Raw genomic sequence first — 10,357 nt, forward strand, 5'->3', positions numbered from 1 at the left:
GTTCAACATCACTAATCATCAGGGAAATGCAAATCAAAACTACACAAAGATACCACCTTATGCCTGTTAAAATGGCTATAATCACTAAGACTAAAAATAACAAATGTTGGAGAGGGTGTGGAGAGAAGAGAATCTTCACACACTGCTGATGGGAGTGCAAATTGGTGCAGCCATTATGGAAAACCAGTATGGAGATTCCTCAAAAAACTAAAAATAGAACTACCATATGCCCCAGCTATCCCGCTATGGGATATCTACCCAAACAACTTGAAATCAACAATCCAAAGTAACATATGCACCCCTATGTTCATTGCAGTATTATTCACAATAGCCAAGATGTGGAAACAATCCAAGTGCCCATCAAGCAATGATTGGATAAAGATGTGGTGTATATATATATACACACACAATGGAATACTACTCAGCCATAAAAAAGACAAAATCATCCCATAATTCCTGGAGGGAATTATGCTAAGCAAAATAAGCCAGACTGAGAAAAACAAACACCAGATGATTTCACTCATATGTGGAATATGAACAAGCACATGGACAAGGAAAACGGTTTAGTGGTTACCAGGGGAAGAGGGGTGGAGGGTGGGCATAGGGGGTGAAGGGGAGCATTTATGTGGTGACAGACAAGAAACAAGGTACAACTGAAAAAAAAAAAGCATGACACTTGGGGCCGGCCCCATGGCCAATTGGTTAAGTTTGTGTGCTCCACTTCGGTGGCCCAGAGTTCCATTGTTTCGCATCCTGGGCATGGACATGGCACTGCTCATCAGGCCATGTTGAGGCAGCGTCCCACATGCCACAACTAGAAGAACCCACAACTAAAAATATACAACTATGTGCTGGGGCACTTTGGGGAGAAAAAGCAGAAAAAAAAAAAAGATTGGCACAGTTGTTAGCTCAGGTGCCAATCTTTAAAAAAAACCCAAAAGCATGACATTCATACACAGGCATACCACAGAGACATTATAGGTTCAGTTCCAGACCACCGTCAATCACGGTAAAGTGAGTCACGTGAGTTTTTTGGTTTCTCAGTACATATAAAAGGTATGTTTACAATATACTATACTCTATTAAGTATGCAATAGCATTATGTCTCAAAAAATGCATACCTTAATTAAAAAATACTTTATTGTTAAAAAATGCTACCCATCCTCTGAGCCTTCAGTGAGTCTTTTTGCTGGTGGAGGTTCTTGCCTTGATGTTGCTGGCTGCTGACTGATCAAGGTGGTAGTTGCTGAAGGCTGGGGAGACTGTGGTAATTTCTCAATATAAAACAACAATGAAGTTTGCTGCATTGAACCACTTTTCTTTTCACAAATGTTTTCTCTGTGGCATGTGATGCTGTTTGATAGCATTTTACCCACAGTAGAACTTCTTTCAAAATTGGAGTCAATCGTCTCAAACTCTACCACTGCTTTATCAACTCAGTTTATGTTAATATTCTAAATCCTTTGTTGTCATTTCAATAATCTTCACAGCATCTTCACTAGGAGTAGATTCCATCTCAAGAAACAATTTTATTTGCTCATCCATAAGAAGCAACTCCTCATCTGTTAAAGTTTTATCATGAGATTGCCGCAGTTCAGTCACGTCTTCAGGCTCAACTTCTAATTCTTGTTTTCTTGCTATTTCCACTGCATCAGCAGTTACCTTCTCCACTGAAATCTTGAATCTCTCAGAGTCATCCCTAAGGGTTGGAATCAACTTCTTCCAAACTCCTGTTAATGTTGATGTTTTAACCTTTTCTCATGAATCACAAATGTTCTTCATGGCATCTAGAATGATGAATCACTTCCAGAAGATTTTCAGCTGACTTTGCCCAGATCCATCAGAGGAATCACTATCTATGGCAGCCATAGCCTTATGAAATGTATTTCTTAAATCATAAGACTTGAAGGTCGAAATTACTCATTGATCCACGGGCTGCAGAATGGATGCTATGTTAGCAGGCATGAAAACAACACTCATCTCATTGTACATCTCCTACAGAGCTCTTGGTGTCCAGGTTCATTGTCAGTGAGCAGTAATATTTTGAGAGGAATCTCTTTTTCTGAACAGTAGGTCTCAACAGTGGGCTTAAAATATTCAATAAACTATGTTGTAAGCAGATGTGCTGTTATCCAGGCTTTGGTGTTCCATTTACAGAGCACAGGCAGAGGAGATTCCCCATAATTCTTAAGGGCCCTAGGATTTTGGGAATGGTCAATGAGCATTGGCTTCAACTTAGAGTCTCCAGCTGCATTAGCCCCTAACAAGAGAGTCAGCCTGTCCTTTGAAGCTTTGAAGCCAGGCATTGACTTCTCCTCTCTAGCTATGAAAGTCCTAGATGGCATCTTCTTCCAACGTAAGGCTATTTCATCTACATTGGCAGATCTGTTGTTTAGCGTAGCCGCCTTCATTAACAATCTTAGCTGGATCTTCTGGAGAACTTGCTGCAGCTTCTCCATCAGCACTTGCTGCCTCACCCTGCACTTTTATGTTGTGGAGACGGCTTCTTTCCTTAAACCTCATGAACCGAACTCTGCTGGCTCCAAACTTTTCTTCTGCAGCTTCCCCATTTCTCTCAGCCTTTACAGAATTGAAGAGAGTTGGGGCCTTGGTCTGGATCAGGCTTTGGCTTAAGAGAATGTTGTGGCTGGTTTGATCTTCTATCCAGACCACTAAAGCTGTCTCCATATCAGCAATAAGGCCGTTTCACTTTCTTTTTATTTGCATATTCACTAAAGTGGCACTTTTAATTTCCTCCAAGAATTTTTCCTTTGCGTTCACAATTTGGCTAACTGCTTGCAGCAAGAGGTCTGGCTTTCTGCCTGTCTTGGCTTTTAACATGCTTTCCTCACTAAGCTTAATCACTTCTAGTGTTTTTGTTTTTTGTAAAAAACAAAACAAAAAGTTTTTGGTGAGGAGGATTGGCCCTGAGTTAACATCTGTTGCCAATCTTCCTCTAGCTTATGTGGGATGCCATCACAGCACGGCTTGATGAGCAGTGCTTGGTCCGGGCCTGGGATCCAAACCTGCGGACCCCAGGTCACATACAAGCACAAACTTAACCACTACACAGCTGGGCCAGCCCCCACTTCTAGCTTTTGATCTAAAGTGAGAGATGTGTGACACTTCCTTTCACTTCAACACTTAGAGGCCATCGTAGGTTAATAATAATCGACCTAATTTCTATCTTGTTGTGTCTCAGGGAATAGGGAGGCCGACGAGAAGAGAGGGAGAGAGATGGCGAAACAAGACAAGTCAGAGGATCAGTCAGTACACACACATTTGTTGACTAAGTTCGCCATCTTATATGGGCGCCACTTGTGACGCCCCAAAACAGTTAACAATAGTAACATTAAAGATCACTGATCACAGATCACCATAACAAATATAGCAATAAAGAAAAGTTTGAAGCATTATGAGAATTACCAAAACGTGACACAGGAGTGAGCAAATGCTGTTTAAAAAATGGTGCCAATAGACTTGCTCAGTGCAGGGTTGCTGCAAACCTTCAATTTGTAAAAAACACAGTATCTGTGAAGCACGATAAAGCAAGATGCGATAAAACAAGGCATGCCTGTAAATATAGAATGAACACGTGTCAAAATGTATTCAACTTACCGAGGGAATTAGTATGATAGTAAAGTTGGTTCCAAAAGCATTTTGAAGAACTATATATTTATAGGCATCTTAGAAAATAGAAATTCTAAAATAAGATTTCTAGATTAGATAAACTGGTTACCATCCTACAAGAAAATAAAAATAAAATCATGACCTTGAGGTTATCATTTCTACCAAATGGAAATCTATAAAGTACCATGTAACCTCACAGTAGTATCTGGCTCTGATCAAGTAGATAATGGCAAAGCCAAACACAGGCACATTTTGTTACATCACTGGGTCCCCAACCTTTGTCACACATTAGAATCATTTGTGGAGAGTTTTTTAAATCCTAACACCCAAGGTCTCACTTGTGCTAGTTTCTTATTGTAACAAATTACCATAAATGTTGTGGCTTAAAGCAGTACAACTTTATTCTCTTATAGTCCTGGAGGTCAGAAGTCTAAAACAGGCTCACAGGGCTGTGTTCCCTCCAGAGGCTCTGGGGGGAGTCCATTCCTTGCCTTGTCTAGCTTTTAGGGGCCACCTGTACTCTTTGGCCCATGGCTTCTTCCTCCATCTCCAAAGCCAGCAGCACAGTATCTTCTCTGACCTCTGCTTCCAACTTCTCTCTCTGAGGCTGATCCTCCTGCCTCTGTTTTATACGAGTCCTGTGATGACTTTGGGTCCACCTAGATAATCCAGAATAATCTCCCCATCTCAAGATCCTTACCTTAATCACATCTGCAAAATCTCCTTTATCATGTAAGGTAACATATTCACAGGTTCTGAGGATTGGGTCATGGACGTCTTTGGGGGGCCATTACTCAGCCCATTGCATCACCCCACGCCCTTAAGTGAGAATGTGCAGGAGGAGGAGCCAGGCATCTCTAGCTGAAGATCCCCAGGTATTTCCAACATGAAGCAAAGTTTAAAGTCCACCACCCCAAATAATTAGATTAACTTTGCATGACCCCGTTAAACAATGCTCCAATTTGACATTGAGAGGACAAGTTCTTGACTTGGCTTTCTTTTTAAGTCTGGGATAATTTTCCTTAACAAACTAAAAAATTATGAAATAATTCTCAAATAAACAAAACTCTACTTTGATTAACATCTGCAATCATTTCTTTGTTTTTTCTGATCCTGGACTGGCTGCTGCTCTCACGGACTGTGTGAACTTGGCAAGTCCTGGGTGCCTTTCACCCTTCTGCAAAAGGGAGCAAATGTAACTCCTTTCTGTCGAAATGGCGGTGACAGCGGAGGAAGGTGTAAACTAAGTGATTGAAATGCCATCTGTAAATATGGCTGCTCCACATGCCTGTGATTGGCTGCTGGAGGACGAGCCAGTCTCCAGTTTCCACGGCCAAGAATCATACTCTGTGGACCACAAAAGACTGATGCTTGTAAATGCTACTCAAATAACTAAAATGAAAATAATGTACACGTATACACGCACCCATCTATCCTTCAATTATGTCTAATGGCTGAAAGTGAACAGAGGGGAGCTGGGAAAGCAGTTAGTGGCGGCACACCTGGGAAACTTGGTGTAGCACCAAAACCCATAAAACCTCTTGCAGTAAACCTATCATCAGTCTGAGTTTACGGCATTTCACCCAGTGCTGATCCCAGAGCCTCAGGATAAACTTCGCACAAGATGGAAAAACTGTCGCTGATTTTTAATACCTGAGTTCATGATAGTAGTTCTTGTCTTTTAATTGAAACAACAGGACCTTCTCAAGGTTGGCAACAATCTGCAGCATATACTTGGAGATTCTGAAAGGTCTGAAGAATGCTTCTCATGTTTAAGGAAAGGAAAAGTTAGACTCCTAGGGTCCACCTTATAGGCATTTTGGAAAAAAAAGAATTCTGGCATCAGATTCCTAGATTAGATACAAAACTGGTTAATGCCCTACAGGACAATAAAATCATGACCTTGAGGTTATCTTCTCTACCAAAGAGGAATCTATAAAGTAATGCGTAACTGCCCCACTTCATGCAACATCCTCACTTCTGGACTCTTCTCTTTGTTCTGTTCATGTGGACAAACCTTGCTCTCTTTAGATATAAGACTCAACCTGGTCGACAAGTGTCATCAGTTCTGTTACTAGACAAAACTGATCGTTATAACTTGAATGAACCATGGGCCACGTTTCCTAAAGCAATGGTTTCCGACCCTCCTTCAAACAGCAGAACCAATTTTTCAAGTGAAATCATAGGCCGATCTATAAGTTACAAAATGGAAAAACTGTTATCCTAACAGTTGGCACCATTATGCTTCTTAGCAAAGGACATACAGTTGATCCTCATTATCTGCCAATTCCATATTTTAGAATTCACCTACTTGCTGAAATTTATTTGTAATCCCAAATGAATACTTGCGGGGATTTTGCAATTATTTACAGACATCTGCACAGCAGCAAAAAAATTAAGTCACCTGACATGCATATTCCCAGCTGAGGTTGAACAAGGTGATGGTTGGCCGCCTTCTCGTTCTTGTACTATCAACGAGAGTCCTTTTTGAGGTTTATTTAGTGCCACTTCATTTTTTTTGCATTTTTATGCTTTTTGATGGAGATTTTGCTGCTTAAAATGGCCCCCAAGCATAGCGCTGAAGTGCTGTCTACTGTCCCTAAGCACAAGAAGACTGTGATGTGCCTTACGGAGAAAATATGCCTTTTAGATAAGCTTAGTTCAGGCACAAATTACAGTACTATTGGCCATGAGTTCCATCATTAATGAATCAATGATATCTCTTAAATAATGTGTCTTTAAGTAGAAACATACATAAAACAAAGTTACAAATTGGTTGGTGGACAAAAATGTTGTGACCAGAGGCTCACAGGAACCTAACCCTATATTTCCCCTAGAAGCAGTGATTCAGTACTGGCTAATTCCATGTTTGGGTGATTTTATAGAACAGAGCTACTGTGAACAATAAGCATCAACTGGGGGCTGGTCCTGTGGCCAAGTGGCTAAGTTCATGCACTCCGCTTCAGCGGCCCAGGATTTCGCTGGTTCGGACCCCAGGCGTGGACATGGCACCACTCATCAAGCCATGCTGAGGCGGCGTCCCACATAGCACAGCCAGAAGGACCTACAACTAGAATATACAACTACGTACTGGGGGAGATTTAGGGAGAAGAAGAAGGAAAAAAAAAAAGAAGACTGGCAACAGATGTTAGGTCAGGTGCCAATCTTTAAAAAAAAAAAAGTGTCAACTGTATTTGCGTTTGGAAAAATATCTGGATTATGGCTTAAGTTAGATGGTGGAACTCCAGGGGCCTAGGCAGAAATTTGTTTGTTGCTATAGGGATGGAGTAGAGAAAGGAAGGAAGAGAGGAAAGGAAAGGAAAGGAAGGGAGAGAGAGGAGAGAGGAGCCATTGGTAGGAAGAGACATGTTTAACTCTGTTTCAGTAAAGGGCCAAGAGAGCAGACCCCAGCAACAGGGAGACTGAAATGGAGTAAGATGTCTAATATAGACTATTAGGATTTCTTGCCATGTTGGGAGCGCTGTGACCCTCTCCTTGTAACTTCCACCTCTTTCTTAAAGTCTGCGCTGCTCACATGCACTTCTCATGGCTGAGGCTTTTTGGTTTTATTTTGTTTACTTTTTTCCCATGGAAATGAGAAGCAGGTTAGTGTCCGGTCTTCAGCAAAGTGTTGCAGAACTTTGTAAGGAGGCAGGAGCTCACTCAGCAGGGAGACCCATGACAAGGTAAGCCCTCCAGGGGACTGAAGATATCCTAGAGAGGACTTCACAGAGTGGAAGGCTTCGGAATGAAAAACTCCTTGCCCAGGCAATTTTACCTGGCTTTCAAAGGGTTGGGAGGGCCCAGGGGACATCAGGGACAGCTGTGGAGCTGTTCTGTTTGAGGCAGGGCAGGATGCAGAGCCCTGCCTAAATGTCCTTCCCCTGCCACCCACCTCCATTGTGCAGAACAGAGTATGCAAAGCATGGGCCTAAAATATCACAGACTAGCAAGCACAGTTTTTCCTCTGACAGTGCCTAGTAAATCCCTTATCTATGTCCCCAGGAAAGGATCGCCCAGGATTTAACTTAACCCTTCTATTCTTACTTGGCTTTTCACAAGGATCACAGGATTGTGCCCAGAGCGCAGCTGGAGAACTCAGACCTGGGCTGGGCTTGGAAAGACTCAGAGCTCCCCTGTGGTTAAATGCAGCTCTAGGTTTGGTAGCAGCGGAGCCCGACCCTTCCCTTGTCTTCCTGCTTCCCTATGGGATTCTGCCTGTAATCAGGCTCCCCACTGACCTGGCTTCTTTCCTGGAGCACGGAGCTTTTAATCAAATGAAACCAGCCTCTCGAACATTCCAGCAAAGCTCAAGCAGCCGATGATTTCCCCTGACTCCGCACACGTGCCAGAAACGCTCTTGCCACCTAAGCCCTTGAATTTCTCGATGGTGGGCTGAGGGGAGGAGGTGCCGATGAGAAGAACTTTCCCTAGTGGACCCGCCACAAGGGGGAAGGAGGGAGAGAAACAGAAAGAGGTGGCTGCTGATCCTGCGGCCACTGCTCATTCAGGAGCTAAGGATTTGCAGAGTAGACCCTACTCCTCCTGGTCTCCCTGCTTCTGCTCTGGGATCTGGGATCCAATGACCTGGGACCTCCTTGTTCTGTTTCCTGACCCCAGAGCACTCACTGGCCATAATTACATGCCACATCATGAACATGTTTGCATTCTCATTATCTCGTATTTTGTCCCTTACTGATTTTGTCAAGGCTGACACCTATTTTCTCCCATAGGCCTTATGGACCCACAAATCAGAGATTATAAAGCTCTGTCACAAGGAAAATTTACTTGCTACACATAAATGTGTTGCATGTAGGCGGTAAAAGAAAAGAAAAAAAGATTATTATTCAAAACGTGATGGTTAAGACGCCAGGTTCTGTGAGTAACTCTTCCTACAGATTTTTAGGAAGCTGGAGAGTCTGTGTCTTTCCATAATGTGAAATGTACAGACAGTATAGTCAACTGTTTGATCAGTTCTGTAAAATATCTATTCTGTAAAATATCTATCTGTAAAAATAATCTGACCGGTCGACCGAAATGAACATGGACTGGAATGACCCAGATTCTCAATATCTATGTGTAGTCTAGTTAAAAGATTTTACAATAAAATGTGAATGTCTCTCTCATCTGTCTTGTCCTTTCCATCCCAGTCCCGTCTAGCTGTGTGAGTACATGCAATGGGAGTGGGGTGGGGAGACTGAGCTTTGGGACAGGTCCTGCAGCCCTGGTGGCCTGGTGACAGGTGCAATCAGCTTTTCATCTATAGGGAAACAGTAGATTGGGAGGCCAGGCTCACTGGGGCCCAGGGTAGAGACCCTCAGCCCATCATCCTGCTGTGAAGGAGACTTGGCTTTCAAGGATGTCAGATCCTATCTGGCTGAGTAGGTCCTGGGCAGGGTAGATCAAGGCACCCATGGGACTCTTCGTTGTTTTCTGCCAAACTCACTTTGTTTTCAATCAGAACCTCTCATCTAATAGAGACTCATTAAGCACACACCATTGCCAAGCACTGTGCGGTCCAGAGTGGGCTGTCCACTCCTGGATCAGGTACGCTCGGATGCCAGGTTCATTGAAGAGAGGAGTGAAATTTTGTATCTCGGCCTGAGACAACGTCACATCTTCTGGGACTCGGACACCAGAGCTGCTTCCTAACAGAGAAGAGTGAACTCTCCTCCCTCTCTGTCCATGACCCATCGGGATGCAGATCTTCGACCACCAACCCTCCCTTTGACTTCAGGTCGCTTTTCTTCCCTTTTTCCTGAACGAATGCGATTTCTAGCCTCCCTGCCACCCATCTGCAATGCATCCTACACACCGCTGTCAGATTCCTCTTCCTTAAACACGGCTTCGACCGTCATTCCTCGCCTGCTCAAAAAGCTTCAAATAGTTCCCACTGCCTACAGAGTAAAGACGACTCCGCTTAGCCTGTCACTGCAATCCCCCGCAATGTGGCCTGAGCCTGCTCTTGTCAAACCCCTCTCCTACTTCTTTCCTACATGCACCTTCCTCTTCAGTCGGTTCTCTCGGATGCCCAGAGCATGCCTTGCACACTGTTTTCCCCTACCTTTGTTTCCAAATGTTTCCTCCAATACTGGGACGCCCCCCACACACTTCTCTCCATAAAAATCCTCCCCATTCTCCAAGAACCAATTCTTTCTCCAACTAATTCTTAATCAGCTCAGAGTGACATCTTTCATTGTTTTGAATTTGCTAAGTCGGTTATATGCATTCGTTTGGTGCTCCTGGTTCTTTCCAAACTTATCCCATCAGTAAGAAATTAGTGCGTGGCTGTGGCAACTGCAGGGCCATGGCAATGGAATATTCTGGGGGCCATTCCCCCCTCCCTTTTAAAGGGCAGGCATGGTCTGGAGGAGGGAGCAGAGGAGAAATAGGACAGTTCTCAAGTGAAGAAATACCTCGCATTTCCTCTAAGACAAACGAGGTTTCCCATTTAGCAAAGGGAAGGAATTCTTGACTGTTTTCTGTCAAATGTACTTTCTTTTCTAAAGCAAAGGTCTAATGTTACCTCCTTTATTTGTAAAGCTGATGACATTGTCTTCATCTCAGCCCCATTGGGAACACGCTTATGCCTTGTGTTCTGAGCACTGGTGATGGATCTCACTGACACATTCACACACTCATCCAGCTTCCCCAGCAGAGTCCCACTCTTACGCCATGACCAGCCAACATCCAGACACTGGGCTATGGAACATGAGCCAAACTGGCT

At 43.5% G+C, this 10,357-nt stretch overlaps 1 pseudogene; it reads right to left on the minus strand.

Annotated features, from left to right (window-relative positions):
* Positions 1 to 1,154: 1,154 nt before the first annotated feature.
* Positions 1,155 to 3,155, minus strand: LOC139080007 (tigger transposable element-derived protein 1-like; annotated as a pseudogene).
* Between the last annotated feature and the right edge of the window lie 7,202 nt (positions 3,156 to 10,357).

This window comes from Equus przewalskii, chromosome 28 (genome assembly GCF_037783145.1).
Source record: "Equus przewalskii isolate Varuska chromosome 28, EquPr2, whole genome shotgun sequence".
NCBI classification, from domain to species: Eukaryota; Metazoa; Chordata; class Mammalia; order Perissodactyla; family Equidae; genus Equus; species Equus przewalskii.